Source organism: Tripterygium wilfordii, chromosome 12, assembly GCF_013401445.1.
Source record: "Tripterygium wilfordii isolate XIE 37 chromosome 12, ASM1340144v1, whole genome shotgun sequence".
Taxonomy (NCBI): Eukaryota; Viridiplantae; Streptophyta; class Magnoliopsida; order Celastrales; family Celastraceae; genus Tripterygium; species Tripterygium wilfordii.
The window spans coordinates 8,383,149-8,401,887 of NC_052243.1; positions in this window are offsets into that span (position 1 = coordinate 8,383,149).

An 18,739-nucleotide genomic window follows, 5' to 3' on the forward strand; every position below is an offset into this window, starting at 1 on the left:
TATAACGGTCTATTTTGAAGCCTTAGGAATGCTAAATTCTATGCATAGACAAGTTTTTAACGTTTCATGCAATTTTGAACTTAACTTGCTCTATTAGCTTCTTTACCTGACGAAACGTTGCCCAAAAGAAAAACTAGCAAGTTAAGACTTCTAAGAACACTAAATAGAATATAACGGTCTATTTTGAAGCCTTAGGAACGCTCAATTCTACCTATAGACAAGTTTTTCACGTTTCGTGTAATTTTACACTTTACTTGGTCTATTAGCTTCTTTACCTGATGAAACGTTGCCCAAAAGCAAAACTAGCAAGTTAATACCTCTAAGAACACTAAATAGAGTATAACGGTCTATTTTGATGCCTTAGGAATGCTCAATTCTACGCATAGATAAGTTTTTCCCGTTTCGTGAAATTTTGAACATAACTTGGACTATTGGCTTCTTTACAGAACGAACGTTGTCCAAAAGATAAACTAGCAAGTTAAGACTTCTAAGAAAACTAAATATAGTATAACGGTCTATTTTGATGCCTTAGGAATGCTCAATTCTATGCATGGACAAGTTTTTCGTGTTTTATGCAATTTTGAACTTAACTTGGTCTATTAGCTTCTTTACCTAACGAAACGTTGCCCAGAAGCTAAACTAGCAAGTTAAGACTTCTAAGAGCACTAAATAGAGTATAACGGTCTATTTTGATGCCTTAGGAATGCTCAATTCTATGAGTGCATAAGTTTTTCACGTTTCGTGCAATTTTGAACTTAACATGGTCTGTTGGCTTCTTTACCTAACGAAACGTTGCCCAAAAGCTAAACTAGCAAGTTAAGACTTCTAAGAACACTAAATAGAGTATAACGCTCTATTTTGATGCCTTAGGAACGCTCAATTCTATGCATGGACAAGTTTTTCACGTTTCGTGCAATTTTGAACTTAACTTGGTCTATTAGCTTCTTTACCTGACGAAACGTTGCCCAAAAGCAAAACTAGCAAGTTAAGACTTCTAAGAACACTAAATAGAGTATAACGGTCTATTTTGATGCCTTAGGAATGCTCAATTCTATGCGTGCATAAGTTTTTCGCGTTTCGTGCAATTTTGAACTTAACTTGGTCTATTGGATTCTTTACCTGACGAAACGTTGCCCAAAAGCTAAACTATCAAGTTAGGACTTCTAAGAACACTAAATAGAGTATAACGGTCTATTTTGATGCCTTAGGAATGCCCAATTCTATGCGTGCATAAGTTTCTCGCGTTTCGTGTAATTTTGAACTTAACTTGGTCTATTGGCTTCTTTGCCTGACGAAACGTTGCCCAAAAGCTAAACTAGCAAGTTAAGACTTCTAAGAGCACTAAATAGAGTATAACGGTCTATTTTGATGCCTTAGCAATGCTCAATTCTATGCGTGCATAAGTTTTTCACGTTTCGTGCAATTTTGAACTTAACTTGGTCTATTGGCTTCTTTACCGAACGACACGTTGTCCAAAAGGTAAACTAGCAAGTTAAGACATCTAAGAACACTAAATAGAGGATAACGGTCTATTTTGATGTCTTAGGAACGCTCAATTCTATGCATGGACAAGTTTTTCACGTTTCGTGCAATTTTGAACTTAACTTGGTCTATTAGCTTCTTTACCTAACGAAACGTTGCCCAAAAGCAAAACTAGCAAGTTAACACTTCTAAGAACACTAAATAGAGTATAACTGTCTATTTTGATGCCTTGGAAATGCTCAATTCTATGCATGGACAAGTTTTTAGCGTTTCATGCAATTTTGAACTTAACTTGGTCTATTAGCTTCTTTACCTAACGAAACGTTGCCCAAAAGCTAAACTAGCAAGTTAAGACTTCTAAGAGCACTAAATAGAGTATAACGGTCTACTTTGATGCCTTAGGAATGCTCAATTCTATGTGTGCCTAAGTTTTTCGCGTTTCGTGCAATTTTGAACTTAACTTGGTCTATTGGCTTCTTTACCTAACGAAACGTTTCCGAAAAGCTAAACTAGCAAGTTAAGACTTCTAAGAACACTAAATAGAGTATAACACCCTATTTTGATGACTTAGGAACGCTCAATTCTATGCATGGACAAGTTTTTCACGTTTCGTGCAATTTTGAACTTAACTTGGTCTATTAGCTTCTTTTCCTAACGAAACGTTGCCCAAAAGCTAAACTACCAAGTTAAGACTTCTAAGAACACTAAATAAAGTATAACAGTCTATTTTGAAGCCTTAGGAATGCCCAATTACATGCATAGACAAGTTTTTCACGTTTCGTCCAATTTTGAACTTAACTTGGTCTATTGGCTTCTTTATCTAACGAAACGTTGCCCAAAAGCTAAACTACCAAGTTAAGACTTCTAAGAACACTAAATAGAGTATAACGGTCTATTTTGAAGCCTTAGGAATGCTAAATTCTATGCATAGACAAGTTTTTAACGTTTCATGCAATTTTGAACTTAACTTGGTCTATTAGCTTCTTTACCTGACGAAATGTTTCCCAAAAGCAAAACTAGCAAGTTAAGACTTCTAAGAACACTAAATAGAATATAACGGTCTGTTTTGATGCCTTAGGAACGCTCAATTCTACCTATAGACAAGTTTTTCACGTTTCGTGTAATTTTACACTTAACTTGGTCTATTAGCTTCTTTACCTGATGAAACGTTGCCCAAAAGCAAAACTAGCAAGTTAATACCTCAAAGAACACTAAATAGAGTATAACAGTCTATTTTGATGCCTTAGGAATGCTCAATTCTACGCATAGACAAGTTTTTCCCGTTTCGTGAAATTTTGAACATAACTTGGACTATTGGCTTCTTTACAGAACGAACGTTGTCCAAAAGATAAACTAGCAAGTTAAGACTTCTAAGAAAACTAAATATAGTATAACGGTCTATTTTGATGCCTTAGGAATGCTCAATTCTATGCATGGACAAGTTCTTCGCGTTTTATGCAATTTTGAACTTAACTTGGTCTATTAGCTTCTTTACCTAACGAAACGTTGCCCAGAAGCTAAACTAGCAAGTTAAGACTTCTAAGAGCACTAAATAGAGTATAACGGTCTATTTTGATGCCTTAGGAATGCTCAATTCTATGCGTGCATAAGTTTTTCACGTTTCGTGCAATTTTGAACTTAACATGGTCTGTTGGCTTCTTTACCTAACGAAACGTTGCCCAAAAGCTAAACTAGCAAGTTAAGACTTCTAAGAACACTAAATACAGTATAACGCTCTATTTTGATGCCTTAGGAACGCTCAATTCTATGCATTGACAAGTTTTTCACGTTTCGTGCAATTTTGAACTTAACTTGGTCTATTAGCTTCTTTACCTGACGAAACGTTGCCCAAAAGCAAAACTAGCAAGTTAAGACTTCTAAGAACACTAAATAGAGTATAACGGTCTATTTTGATGCCTTAGGAATGCTCAATTCTATGCGTGCATAAGTTTTTCGCGTTTCGTGCAATTTTGAACTTAACTTGGTCTATTGGATTCTTTACCTGACGAAACGTTGCCCAAAAGCTAAACTATCAAGTTAAGACTTCTAAGAACACTAAATAGAGTATAACGGTCTATTTTGATGCCCTAGGAATGCCCAATTCTATGCGTGCATAAGTTTCTCGCGTTTCGTGTAATTTTGAACTTAACTTGGTCTATTGGCTTCTTTACCTGACGAAACGTTGCCCAAAAGCTAAACTAACAAGTTAAGACTTCTAAGAGCACTAAATAGAGTATAACGGTCTATTTTGATGCCTTAGCAATGCTCAATTCTATGCGTGCATAAGTTTTTCACGTTTCGTGCAATTTTGAACTTAACTTGGTCTATTGGCTTCTTTACCGAACGAGACGTTGTCCAAAAGGTAAACTAGCAAGTTAAGACATCTAAGAACACTAAATAGAGGATAACGGTCTATTTTGATGTCTTAGGAACGCTCAATTCTATGCATGGACAAGTTTTTCACGTTTCGTGCAATTTTGAACTTAACTTGGTCTATTAGCTTCTTTACCTAACGAAACGTTACCCAAAAGCAAAACTAGCAAGTTAACACTTCTAAGAACACTAAATAGAGTATAACTGTCTATTTTGATGCCTTAGGAATGCTCAATTCTATGCATGGACAAGTTTTTAGCGTTTCATGCAATTTTGAACTTAACTTGGTCTATTAGCTTCTTTACCTAACGAAACGTTGCCCAAAAGCTAAACTAGCAAGTTAAGACTTCTAAGAGCACTAAATAGAGTATAACGGTCTACTTTGATGCCTTAGGAATGCTCAATTCTATGTGTGCCTAAGTTTTTCGCGTTTCGTATAATTTTGAACTTAACTTGGTCTATTGGCTTCTTTACCTAACGAAACGTTTCCGAAAAGCTAAACTAGCAAGTTAAGACTTCTAAGAACACTAAATAGAGTATAACACCCTATTTTGATGACTTAGGAACGCTCAATTCTATGCATGGACAAGTTTTTCACGTTTCGTGCAATTTTGAACTTAACTTGGTCTATTAGCTTCTTTTCCTAACGAAACGTTGCCCAAAAACTAAACTACCAAGTTAAGACTTCTAAGAACACTAAATAGAGTATAACAGTCTATTTTGAAGCCTTAGGAATGCCAAATTACATGCATAGACAAGTTTTTCACGTTTCGTCCAATTTTGAACTTAACTTGGTCTATTGGCTTCTTTACCTAACGAAACGTTGCCCAAAAGCTAAACTACCAAGTTAAGACTTCTAAGAACACTAAATAGAGTATAACGGTCTATTTTGAAGCCTTACGAATGCTAAATTCTATGCATAGACAAGTTTTTAACGTTTCATGCAATTTTGAACTTAACTTGGTCTATTAGCTTCTTTACCTGACGAAACGTTTCGCAAAAGCAAAACTAGCAAGTTAAGACTTCTAAGAACACTAAATAGAATATAACGGTGTATTTTGATGCCTTAGGAACGCTCAATTCTACCTATAGACAAGTTTTTCACGTTTCGTGTAATTTTACACTTAACTTGGTCTATTAGCTTCTTTACCTGATGAAACGTTGCCCAAAAGCAAAACTAGCAAGTTAATACCTCTAAGAACACTAAATAGAGTATAACGGTCTATTTAGATGCCTTAGGAATGCTCAATTCTACGCATAGACAAGTTTTTCCCGTTTCATGAAATTTTGAACATAACTTGGACTATTGGCTTCTTTACAGAACGAAACGTTGTCCAAAAGATAAACTAGTAAGTTAAGACTTCTAAGAAAACTAAATAGAGTATAACGGTCTATTTTGATGCCTTAGGAATGCTCAATTCTATGCATGGACAAGTTTTTCGCGTTTTATGCAATTTTGAACTTAACTTGGTCTATTAGCTTCTTTACCTAACAAAACGTGTCCCAGAAGCTAAACTAGCAAGTTAAGACTTCTAAGAGCACTAAATAGAGTATAACGGTCTATTTTGATGCCTTAGGAATGCTCAATTCTATGCGTGCATAAGTTTTTCACGTTTCGTGCAATTTTGAACTTAACATGGTATGTTGGCTTCTTTACCTAACGAAACGTTGCCCAAAATCTAAACTAGCAAATTAACACTTCTAAGAACACTAAATAGTGTATAACTGTCTATTTTGATGCCTTAGGAATGCTCAATTCTATGCATGGACAAGTTTTTAGCGTTTCATGCAATTTTGAACTTAACTTGGTCTATTAGCTTCTTTACCTAACGAAACGTTGCCCAAAAGCTAAACTAGCAAGTTAAGACTTCTAAGAGCACTAAATAGAGTATAACGGTCTACTTTGATGCCTTAGGAATGCTCAATTCTATGTGTGCCTAAGTTTTTCGCGTTTCGTATAATTTTGAACTTAACTTGGTCTATTGGCTTCTTTACCTAACGAAACGTTTCCGAAAAGCTAAACTAGCAAGTTAAGACTTCTAAGAACACTAAATAGAGTATAACACCCTATTTTGATGACTTAGGAACGCTCAATTCTATGCATGGACAAGTTTTTCACGTTTCGTGCAATTTTGAACTTAACTTGGTCTATTAGCTTCTTTTCCTAACGAAACGTTGCCCAAAAGCTAAACTACCAAGTTAAGACTTCTAAGAACACTAAATAGAGTATAACAGTCTATTTTGAAGCCTTAGGAATGCCCAATTACATGCATAGACAAGTTTTTCACGTTTCGTCCAATTTTGAACTTAACTTGGTCTATTGGCTTCTTTACCTAACGAAACGTTGCCCAAAAGCTAAACTACCAAGTTAAGACTTCTAAGAACACTAAATAGAGTATAACGGTCTATTTTGAAGCCTTACGAATGCTAAATTCTATGCATAGACAAGTTTTTAACGTTTCATGCAATTTTGAACTTAACTTGGTCTATTAGCTTCTTTACCTGACGAAACGTTTCCCAAAAGCAAAACTAGCAAGTTAAGACTTCTAAGAACACTAAATAGAATATAACGGTCTATTTTGATGCCTTAGGAACGCTCAATTCTACCTATAGACAAGTTTTTCACGTTTCGTGTAATTTTACACTTAACTTGGTCTATTAGCTTCTTTACCTGATGAAACGTTGCCCAAAAGCAAAACTAGCAAGTTAATACCTCTAAGAACACTAAATAGAGTATAACGGTCTATTTTGATGCCTTAGGAATGCTCAATTCTACGCATAGACAAGTTTTTCCCGTGTCGTGAAATTTTGAACATAACTTGGACTATTGGCTTTTTTACAGAACGAAACGTTGTCCAAAAGATAAACTAGCAAGTTAAGACTTCTAAGAAAACTAAATAGAGTATAACGGTCTATTTTGATGCCTTAGGAATGCTCAATTCTATGCATGGACAAGTTTTTCGCGTTTTATGCAATTTTGAACTTAACTTGGTCTATTAGCTTCTTTACCTAACGAAACGTTGCCCAGAAGCTAAATTAGCAAGTTAAGACTTCTAAGAGCACTAAATAGAGTATAACGGTCTATTTTGATGCCCTAGGAATGCTCAATTCTATGCGTGCATTATTTTTTCACGTTTCGTGCAATTTTGAACTTAACATGGTATGTTGGCTTCTTTACCTAACGAAACGTTGCCCAAAAGCTAAACCAGCAAGTTAAGACTTCTAAAAACACTAAATAGAGTATAACGCTCTATTTTGATGCCTTAGGAACGCTCAATTCTATGCATGGACAAGTTTTTCACGTTTCGTGCAATTTTGAACTTAACTTGGTCTATTAGCTTCTTTACCTGACGAAACGTTGCCCAAAAGCAAAACTAGCAAGTTAAGACTTCTAAGAACACTAAATAGAGTATAACGGTCTATTTTGATGCCTTAGGAATGCTCAATTCTATTCGTGCATAAGTTTTTCGCGTTTCGTGCAATTTTGAACTTAACTTGGTCTGTTGGATTCTTTACCTGACGAAACGTTGACCAAAAGCTAAACTATTAAGTTAAGACTTCTAAGAACACTAAATAGAGTATAGCGGTCTATTTTGATACCTTAGGAATGCCCAATTCTATGCGTGCATAAGTTTCTCGCGTTTCGTGTAATTTTAAACTTAACTTGGTCTATTGGCTTCTTTACCTGACGAAACGTTGCCCAAAAGCTAAATTAGCAAGTTAAGACTTCTAAGAGCACTAAATAGAGTATAACGGTCTATTTTGATGCCTTAGGAATGCTCAATTCTATGCGTGCATAAGTTTTTCACGTTTCGTGCAATTTTGAACTTAACTTGGTCTATTGGCTTCTTTACCGAACGACACGTTGTCCAAAAGGTAAACTAGCAAGTTAAGACATCAAAGAACACTAAATAGAGGATAACGGTCTATTTTGATGTCTTAGGAACGCTCAATTCTATGCATGGACAAGTTTTTCACGTTTCGTGCAATTTTGAACTTAACTTGGTCTATTAGCTTCTTTACCTAACGAAACGTTGCCCAAAAGCAAAACTAGCAAGTTAACACTTCTAAGAACACTAAATAGAGTATAACTGTCTATTTTGATGCCTTAGGAATGCTCAATTCTATGCATGGACAAGTTTTTCGCGTTTCATGCAATTTTGAACTTAACTTGGTCTATTAGCTTCTTCACCTAACGAAACGTTGCCCAAAATCTAAACTAGCAAGTTAAGACTTCTAAGAGCACTAAATAGATTATAACGGTCTATTTTGATGCCTTAGGAATGCTCAATTCTATGCGTGCATAAGTTTTTCACGTTTCGTGCAATTTTGAACTTAACATGGTCTGTTGGCTTCTTTACCTAACGAAACGTTGCCCAAAAGCTAAACTAGCAAGTTAGGACTTCTAAGAACATTAAATGGAGTATAACGTTCTATTTTGATGACTTAGGAATGCTCAATTCTATGCATGGACAAGTTTTTCACGTTTCGTGCAATTTTGAACTTAACTTGGTCTATTAGCATCTTTACCTAACGAAACGTTGCCCAAAAGCTAAACTAGCAAGTTAAGACTTCTAAGAAAACTAAATAGAGTATAACGGTCTACTTTGATGCCTTACGAATGCTCAATTCTATGCGTGCATAAGCTTTTCACGTTTCGCGCAATTTTTAACTTAACTCTGTCTATATGCTTCTTTACCTAACGAAACGTTGCCCAAAAGATAAACTACCAAGTTAAGACTTCTAAGAGCACTAAATAGAGTATAACAGTCTATTTTGATGCCTTAGGAATGTTCAATTCTATGCGTGCCTAAGTTTTTCACGTTTCGTGCAATTTTGAACTTAACTTGGTCTATTGGCTTCTTTACCTAACGAAACGTTGCCGAAAAGGTAAGCTAGCAAGTTAAGACTTCTAAGAAAACTAAATAGAGTATAACGGTCTATTTTGATGCCCTAGGAATGCTCAATTCTATGCGTGCATAAGTTTTTCACGTTTCGTGCAATTTTGAACTTAACATGGTATGTTGGCTTCTTTACCTAACGAAACGTTGCCCAAAAGCTAAACCAGCAAGTTAAGACTTCTAAAAACACTAAATAGAGTATAACGCTCTATTTTGATGCCTTAGGAACGCTCAATTCTATGCATGGACAAGTTTTTCACGTTTCGTGCAATTTTGAACTTAACTTGGTCTATTAGCTTCTTTACCTGACGAAACGTTGCCCAAAAGCAAAACTAGCAAGTTAAGACTTCTAAGAACACTAAATAGAGTATAACGGTCTATTTTGATGCCTTAGGAATGCTCAATTCTATTCGTGCATAAGTTTTTCGCGTTTCGTGCAATTTTGAACTTAACTTGGTCTGTTGGATTCTTTACCTGACGAAACGTTGACCAAAAGCTAAACTATTAAGTTAAGACTTCTAAGAACACTAAATAGAGTATAGCGGTCTATTTTGATACCTTAGGAATGCCCAATTCTATGCGTGCATAAGTTTCTCGCGTTTCGTGTAATTTTAAACTTAACTTGGTCTATTGGCTTCTTTACCTGACGAAACGTTGCCCAAAAGCTAAATTAGCAAGTTAAGACTTCTAAGAGCACTAAATAGAGTATAACGGTCTATTTTGATGCCTTAGGAATGCTCAATTCTATGCGTGCATAAGTTTTTCACGTTTCGTGCAATTTTGAACTTAACTTGGTCTATTGGCTTCTTTACCGAACGACACGTTGTCCAAAAGGTAAACTAGCAAGTTAAGACATCAAAGAACACTAAATAGAGGATAACGGTCTATTTTGATGTCTTAGGAACGCTCAATTCTATGCATGGACAAGTTTTTCACGTTTCGTGCAATTTTGAACTTAACTTGGTCTATTAGCTTCTTTACCTAACGAAACGTTGCCCAAAAGCAAAACTAGCAAGTTAACACTTCTAAGAACACTAAATAGAGTATAACTGTCTATTTTGATGCCTTAGGAATGCTCAATTCTATGCATGGACAAGTTTTTCGCGTTTCATGCAATTTTGAACTTAACTTGGTCTATTAGCTTCTTCACCTAACGAAACGTTGCCCAAAAGCTAAACTAGCAAGTTAAGACTTCTAAGAGCACTAAATAGATTATAACGGTCTATTTTGATGCCTTAGGAATGCTCAATTCTATGCGTGCATAAGTTTTTCACGTTTCGTGCAATTTTGAACTTAACATGGTCTGTTGGCTTCTTTACCTAACGAAACGTTGCCCAAAAGCTAAACTAGCAAGTTAGGACTTCTAAGAACATTAAATGGAGTATAACGTTCTATTTTGATGACTTAGGAATGCTCAATTCTATGCATGGACAAGTTTTTCACGTTTCGTGCAATTTTGAACTTAACTTGGTCTATTAGCATCTTTACCTAACGAAACGTTGCCCAAAAGCTAAACTAGCAAGTTAAGACTTCTAAGAAAACTAAATAGAGTATAACGGTCTACTTTGATGCCTTACGAATGCTCAATTCTATGCGTGCATAAGCTTTTCACGTTTCGCGCAATTTTTAACTTAACTTGGTCTATATGCTTCTTTACCTAACGAAACGTTGCCCAAAAGATAAACTACCAAGTTAAGACTTCTAAGAGCACTAAATAGAGTATAACAGTCTATTTTGATGCCTTAGGAATGTTCAATTCTATGCGTGCCTAAGTTTTTCACGTTTCGTGCAATTTTGAACTTAACTTGGTCTATTGGCTTCTTTACCTAACGAAACGTTGCCGAAAAGGTAAGCTAGCAAGTTAAGACTTCTAAGAAAACTAAATAGAGTATAACGGTCTATTTTAATGCCTTAGGAATGCTCAATTCTATGCATGGATAAGTTTTTCACGTTTCGTGCAATTTTGAACTTAACTTGGTCTATTAGCTTCTTTACCTGACGAAACGTTGCCCAAAAGCAAAACTAGCAAGTTAAGACTTCTAAGAACACTAAATAGAGTATAACGGTCTATTTTGATGCCTTAGGAATGCTCAATTCTATGCGTGCATAAGCTTTTCACGTTTCGTGCAATTTTGAACTTAACATGGTCTGTTGGCTTCTTTACCTAACGAAACGTTGCCCAAAAGCTAAACTAGCAAGTTAGGACTTCTAAGAACATTAAATGGAGTATAACGTTCTATTTTGATGACTTAGGAATGCTCAATTCTATGCATGGACAAGTTTTTCACGTTTCGTGCAATTTTGAACTTAACTTGGTCTATTAGCATTTTACCTAACGAAACGTTGCCCAAAAGCTAAACTAGCAAGTTAAGACATCTAAGAGCACTAAATAGAGTATAACGGTCTACTTTGATGCCTTAGGAATGCTCAATTCTATGCGTGCATAAGCTTTTCACATTTCGTGCAATTTTGAACTTAACTTGGTCTATAGGCTTCTTTACCTAACGAAACGTTGCCCAAAAGATAAACTACCAAGTTAAGACTTCTAAGAGCACTAAATAGAGTATAACAGTCTATTTTGATGCCTTAGGAATGTTCAATTCTATGCGTGCCTAAGTTTTTCACGTTTCGTGCAATTTTGAACTTAACTTGGTCTATTGGCTTCTTTACCTAACGAAACGTTGCCCAAAAGGTAAGCTAGCAAGTTAAGACTTCTAAGAAAACTAAATAGAGTATAACGGTCTATTTTGATGCCTTAGGAATGCTCAATTCTCTGCATGGACAAGTTTTTCACGTTTCGTGTAATTTTGAACTTAACTTGGTCTATTAGCTTCTTTACCTGACGAAACGTTGCCCAAAAGTAAAACTAGCAAGTTAAGACTTCTAAGAACACTAAATAGAGTATAACGGTCTATTTTGATGCCTTAGGAATGCTCAATTCTACGCATAGACAAGTTTTTCACGTTTCGTGAAATTTTGAACTTAACTTGGTCTATTGGCTTCTTTACCGAACGAAACGTTGTCCAAAAGATAAACTAGCAAGTTAAGACTTCTGAGAACACTAAATAGAGTATAACGGTCTATTTTCATGCCTTAGGAATACTCAATTCTATGCATGGACAAGTTTTTCACATTTCGTGCCATTTTGAACTTAACTTGGTCTATTGGCTTCTTTACCAAACGAAACGTTGTCCAAAAGATAAACTAGCAAGTTAAGACTTCTAAGAACACTAAATAGAGTATAACGTTTATTTTGATGCCTTAGGAATGTTCAATTCTATGCGTGCCTAAGTTTTTCACGTTTCGTGCAATTTTGAACTTAACTTGGTCTATTGGCTTCTTTACCTAACGAAACGTTGCCCAAAAGGTAAGCTAGCAATTTAAGACTTCTAAGAACACTAAATAGAGTATAACGGTCTATTTTGATGCCTTAGGAATGCTCAATTCTATGCATGGACAAGTTTTTCACGTTTCGTGCAATTTTAAACTTAACTTGGTGTATTAGCTTCTTTACCTGACGAAACGTTGCCCAAAAGCTAAACTACCAAGTTAAGACTTCTAAGCACACTAAATAGAGTATAACGGTCTATTTTGATGCCTTAGGAATGCTCAATTCTATGGATAGACATGTTTTTCACGTTTCGTACAATTTTGAACTTAACTTGGTCTATTGGCTTCTTTGCCGAACGAAACGTTGTTCAAAAGCTAAACTAGCAAATTAAAACTTCCAAAAACACTAAATAGAGTATAACGGTCTATTTTGATGCCTTAGGAATGCTCAATTCTATGCATGGACAAGTTTTTCACGTTTCGTGCAATTTTGAACTTAACTTGGTCTATTAGCTTCTTTAGCTGACGAAACGTTACCCAAAAGCAAAACTAGCAAGTTAAGACTTCTAAGAACACTAAATAGAGTATAACGGTCTATTTTGATTCCTTAGGAATGCTCAATTCTACGCATAGACAAGTTTTTCACGTTTCGTGAAATTTTGAACTTAACTTGGTCTATTGGCTTCTTTACCGAACGAAACGTTGTCCAAAAGATAAACTAGCAAGTTAAGACTTCTGAGAACACTAAATAGAGTATAACGGTCTATTTTCATGCCTTAGGAATACTCAATTCTATGCATGGACAAGTTTTTCACATTTCGTGCCATTTTGAACTTAACTTGGTCTATTGGCTTCTTTACCAAACGAAACGTTGTCCAAAAGATAAACTAGCAAGTTAAGACTTCTAAGAACACTAAATAGAGTATAACGTTTATTTTGATGCCTTAGGAATGTTCAATTCTATGCGTGCCTAAGTTTTTCACGTTTCGTGCAATTTTGAACTTAACTTGGTCTATTGGCTTCTTTACCTAACGAAACGTTGCCCAAAAGGTAAGCTAGCAATTTAAGACTTCTAAGAACACTAAATAGAGTATAACGGTCTATTTTGATGCCTTAGGAATGCTCAATTCTATGCATGGACAAGTTTTTCACGTTTCGTGCAATTTTAAACTTAACTTGGTGTATTAGCTTCTTTACCTGACGAAACGTTGCCCAAAAGCTAAACTACCAAGTTAAGACTTCTAAGCACACTAAATAGAGTATAACGGTCTATTTTGATGCCTTAGGAATGCTCAATTCTATGGATAGACATGTTTTTCACGTTTCGTACAATTTTGAACTTAACTTGGTCTATTGGCTTCTTTGCCGAACGAAACGTTGTTCAAAAGCTAAACTAGCAAATTAAAACTTCCAAAAACACTAAATAGAGTATAACGGTCTATTTTGATGCCTTAGGAATGCTCAATTCTATGCATGGACAAGTTTTTCACGTTTCGTGCAATTTTGAACTTAACTTGGTCTATTAGCTTCTTTAGCTGACGAAACGTTACCCAAAAGCAAAACTAGCAAGTTAAGACTTCTAACAACACTAAATAGAGTATAACGGTCTATTTTGATTCCTTAGGAATGCTCAATTCTACGCATAGACAAGTTTTTCACGTTTCGTGAAATTTTGAACTTAACTTGGTCTATTGGCTTCTTTACCGAACGAAACGTTGTCCAAAAGATAAACTAGCAAGTTAAGACTTCTAAGAACACTAAATAGAGTATAACGGTCTATTTTGATGCCTTAGAAATACTCAATTCTATGCATGGACAAGTTTTTCACATTTCGTGCCATTTTGAACTTAACTTGGTCAATTGGCTTCTTTACCGAACGAAACGTTGTCCAAAAGATAAACTAGCAAGTTAAGACTTCTAAGAACACTAAATAGAATATAACGGTTTATTTTGATGCCTTATGAATGCTCAATTCTATGCGTGCATAAGTTTTTCACGTTTCGTGCAATTTTGAACTTAACTTGGTCTATTGGCTTCTTTAGCTAACGAAATGTTGCCCAAAAGCTAAACTAGCAAGTTAAGACTTCTAAGAACACTAAATAGAGTATAACCTTCTATTTTGATGCCTTAGGAATGTTCAATTCTATGCATGGACAAGTTTTTCACGTTTCGTGTAATTTCGAACTTAACTTGGTCTATTGGCTTCTTTACATAATGGAACGTTGCCCAAAATCTAAACTAGCAAGTTAGGACTTCTAAGAACACTAAATGGACTATAACGTTCTATTTTGATGACTTAGAAATGCTCAATTCTATGCATGGACAAGTTTTTCGCGTTTCGTGCAATTTTGAACTTAACTTGGTCTATTAGCATCTTTACCTAACGAAACGCTGCCCAAAAGCTAAACTAGCAAGTTAAGACTTCTAAGAGCACTAAATAGAGTATAACGGTCTACTTTAATACCTTAGGAATGCTCAATTCTATGCGAGCATAAGTTTTTCACGTTTCGTGTAATTTTGAACTTAACTTGGTCTATTGGCTTCTTTACCTAACGAAACGTTGCCCAAAAGATAAACTAGCAAGTAAAGACTTCTAAGAGCACTAAATAGAGTATAAAGGTCTATTTTGATGCCTTAGGAATGTTCAATTCTGTGCGTGCCTAAGTTTTTCACGTTTCGTGCAATTTTGAACTTAACTTGGTCTATTGGCTTCTTTATCTAACGAAACGTTGCCCAAAAGGTAAGCTAGCAAGTTAAGACTTCTAAGAACACTAAATAGAGTATAACGCTCTATTTTGATGCCTTAGGAATGCTCAATTCTATGCATAGACATGTTTTTCACGTTTCGTACAATTTTGAACATAACTTGGTCTATTGGCTTCTTTACCGAACGAAACGTTGTCCAAAAGCTTAACTAGCAAATTAAGACTTCCAAAAACACTAAATAGAGTATAACGGTCTATTTTGATGCCTTAGGAATGCTCAATTCTATGCATGGACAAGTTTTTCACGTTTCGTGCAATTTTGAACTTAACTTGGTCTATTCGCTTCTTTAGCTGACGAAACGTTGCCCAAAAGCAAAACTAGCAAGTTAAGACTTCTAAGAACACTAAATAGAGTATAACGGTCTATTTTGACGCCTTAGGAATGCTCAATTCTACGCATAGACAAGTTTTTCACGTTTAGTGAAATTTTGAACTTAACTTGGTCTATTGGCTTCTTTACCGAACGAAACGTTGTCCAAAAGATAAACTACCAAGTTAAGACTTCTAAGAACACTAAATAGAGTATAACAGTCTATTTTGATGCCTTAGGAATACTCAATTCTATGCATGGACAAGTTTTTCACATTTCGTGCCATTTTGAACTTAACTTGGTCTATTGGCTTCTTTACCGAACGAAACGTTGTCCAAAAGATAAACTAGCAAGTTAAGACTTTTAAGAACACTAAATAGAGTATAACGGTTTATTTTGATGCCTTAGGAATGTTCAATTCTATGCGTGCATATATTTTTCACGTTTCGTGCAATTTTGAACTTAACTTGGTCTATTGGGTTCTTCACCTAACGAAATGTTGCCCAAAAGCTAAACTAGCAAGTTAAGACTTCTAAGAACACTAAATAGAGTATAACTGTCTATTTTGATGCCTTAGAAATGCTCAATTCTATGCATGGACAAGTTTTTCACGTTTCGTGTAATTTCGAACTTAACTTGGTCTATTGGCTTCTTTACATAACGGAACGTTGCCCAAAAGCTAAACTAGCAAGTTAGGACTTCTAGGAACACTAAATGGACTATAACGTTCTATTTTAATGACTTAGAAATGCTCAATTCTATGCATGGACAAGTTTTTCGCGTTTCGTGCAATTTTGAACTTAACTTGGTCTATTAGCATATTTACCTAACGAAACGTTGCCCAAAAGCTAAACTAGCAAGTTAAGACTTCTAAGAGCACTAAATAGAGTATAACGGTCTACTTTGATACCTTAGGAATGCTCAATTCTATGCGTGCATAAGTTTTTCACGTTCCGTGTAATTTTGAACTTAACTTGGTCTATTGGCTTCTTTACCTAACGAAACGTTGCCCAAAAGATAAACTAGCAAGTTAAGACTTCTAAGAGCACTAAATAGAGTCTAAAGGTCTATTTGGATGCCTTAAGAATGTTCAATTCTGTGCGTGCCTAAGTTTTTCACGTTTCGTGCAATTTTGAACTTAACTTGGTCTATTGGCTTTTTTACCTAACGAAACGTTGCCCAAAAGGTAAGCTAGCAAGTTAAGACTTCTAAGAACACTGAATAGAGTATAACGCTCTATTTTGATGACTTAGGAATGCTCAATTCTATGCATGGACAAGTTTTTCACGTTTCGTGCAATTTTGAACTTAACTTGGTCTATTGGCTTCTTTACCTAACGACACGTTGTCCAAAAGGTAAGCTAGCAAGTTAAGACTTCTAAGAACAGGAGATAGAGTATAACGGTAAATTTTGAAGCCCTAGAAACGCTCAATTCTACGCATGGACAAGTTTTTCACGTTTCGTGCAATTCTGAACTTAACTTGGTCTATTAGCTTCTTTACCTGACGAAATGTTGCCCAAAAGCAAAACTAGCAGGTTAAGACTTCTAAAAACACTGAATAGAGTATAACGGTCCATTTTGATGCGTTAGGAATGCTCAATTCTATGCATGCATAAGATTTTCACGTTTCGTGCAATTTTGAACTTAACTTGGTCTATTGGATTCTTTACCGAACGACACGTTGTCCAAAAGGTAAACTAGCAAGTTAAGACTTCTAAGAACAGGAAATAGAGTATAACGGTCTATTTTGATGCCTTAGAAACGCTCAATTCTACGCATGGACAAGTTTTTCACGTTTCGTGCAATTCTGAACTTAACTTGGTCTATTAGCTTCTTTACCTGACGAAATGTTGCCCAAAAGCAAAACTAGCAGGTTAAGACTTCTAAGAACACTGAATAGAGTATAACGGTCTATTTTGATGCGTTAGGAATGCTCAATCCTATGCGTGCATAAGATTTTCAGCTTTCGTGCAATTTTAAACTTAACTTGGTCTATTGGCTTCTTAACCTAACGAAACGTTGCCCAAAAGCTAAACTACCAAGTTAAGAATTCTAAGAACACTCAATAGAGTATAACGGTCTATTTTGATGCCTTAGGAATGCTGAGTTCTATGCATGGACAAGTTTTTAACGTTTCGTGCAATTTTGAACTTAACTTGGTCTATTAGCTTCTTTACCTGACGAAACGTTGCCCAAAAGCAAAACTAGCAAGTTAAGACTTCTAAGAACACTAAATAGATTATAACGGTCTATTTTGATGCCTTAGGAATGCTCAATTCTACGCATAGACAAGTTTTTCACGTTTCGTGTAATTTTGAACTTAACTTGGTCTATTAGCTTCTTTACCTGACGAAACGTTGCCCAAAATCAAAACTAGCAAGTTAAGACTTCTAAGAACACTAAATAGAGTATAACGGTCTATTTTGATACCTTAGGAATGCTCAATTCTACGCATAGACAAGTTTTTCACGTTTCGTGAAATTTTGAACTTAACTTGGTCTATTGGCTTCTTTACCGAACGAAACGTTGTCCAAAATATAAACTAGCAAGTTAAGACTTCTAAGAACACCAAATAGAGTATACCGGTCTATTTTGATGCCTTAGGAATGCTCAATTCTATGCATGGACAAGTTTTTCACATTTCGTGCCATTTTGAACTTAACTTGGTCTATTGGCTTCTTTACCGAACGAAACGTTGTCCAAAAGATAAACTAGCAAGTTAAGACTTCTAAGAACACTAAATAGAGTATAACGGTTTATTTTGATGCCTTAGGAATGCTCAATTCTATGTGTGCATAAGTTTTTCACGTTTCGTGCAATTTTGAACTTAAATTGGTCTATTGGCTTCTTTACCTAACGAAATGTTGCCCAAAAGCTAAACTAGCAAGTTAAGACTTCTAAGAACACTAAATAGAGTATAACTGTCTATTTTGATGCCTTAGGAATGCTCAATTCTATGCATGGACAAGTTTTTCACGTTTCGTGTAATTTCGAACTTAACTTGGTCTATTGGCTTCTTTACATAACGAAACGTTGCCCAAAAGCTAAACTAGCAAGTTAGGACTTCCAGGAACACTAAATGGAGTATAACATTCTATTTTGATGACTTAGGAATGCTTAATTCTATGCATGGACAAGTTTTTCGCATTTCGTGCAATTTTGAACTTAACTTGGTCTATTAGCATCTTTACCTAACGAAACGTTGCCCAAAAGCTAAACTAGCAAGTTAAGACTTCTAAGAGCACTAAATAGAGTATAACGGTCTACTTTGATGCCTTAGGAATGCTCAATTCTATGCGTGCATAAGTTTTTCACGTTTCATGCAATTTTGAACTTAACTTGGTCTATTGGCTTCTTTACCTAACGAAACGTTGCCCAAAAGATAAACTAGCAAGTTAAGACTTCTAAGAGCACTAAATAGAGTATAACGGTCTATTTTGATGCCTTAGGAATGTTCAATTCTATGCGTGCCTAAGTTTTTCACGTTTCGTGCAATTTTGAACTTAACTTGGTCTATTGGCTTCTTTACCTAACGAAACGTTGCCCAAAAGTTAAGCTAGCAAGTTAAGACTTCTAA